We start from the raw sequence: 690 nt of genomic DNA on the forward strand, positions 1-690 counted from the left end.
CCATATCCCTGGCAACCCCTTGCCTGCTTATGTGCCTTCCCAAATGCCTCTTAAGCATTGTGATTATTTCTGCTTTTACCACCTCCCCGGAGAGTACATTCTAGTCATCTACCACCTTTTGCATTAGAAACTTGCCTGACATAACTCCCTTTAAACTTTCACGTTATTGGAAATGCTCAGCTGGTCTTGCAGCATCTGAGAAAATAAAATTCCGTTAACGTTTTGGGTCCTTCATCAGAAACGTGAACTCTGATTTCTCTTCACAGATGCTTCCAGACTTGTTGAGCATTTCCAGAAACTTCTGTTTTTGTTTCTGATCAACCGCATCTTCTGTTCTTTCGGTTTTTATTTTCTTTATATTTCCCCCGTCCCCTGAAATCTATGGTAGAATTTGTCATTTCCACCTTGGATAAAGATTCAGATTATAGAACATAGAACAATAAAGCACAGAACATGCCCTTCAGCCCTCAATGTTGCACCGAACTGTGGAATTTTCTCAACTCGTCCCCCTACACTATCCCAAAATCATCCATGAGTTTATCTAAGGATTATTTAAATCTCCCTAGTGTGGCTGAGTTGAATACCTCAGCAGGTAGGACATTCCACACACTTACCACTCTCTCCTTGTAAAGAATTTGCCTCTGACATCTGTCTTAAATCTATCACCCTTCAATTTGTAGTTGTGCTCAT

Source organism: Hemiscyllium ocellatum, unplaced genomic scaffold (genome assembly GCF_020745735.1).
Source record: "Hemiscyllium ocellatum isolate sHemOce1 unplaced genomic scaffold, sHemOce1.pat.X.cur. scaffold_435_pat_ctg1, whole genome shotgun sequence".
Classification (NCBI taxonomy): Eukaryota; Metazoa; Chordata; class Chondrichthyes; order Orectolobiformes; family Hemiscylliidae; genus Hemiscyllium; species Hemiscyllium ocellatum.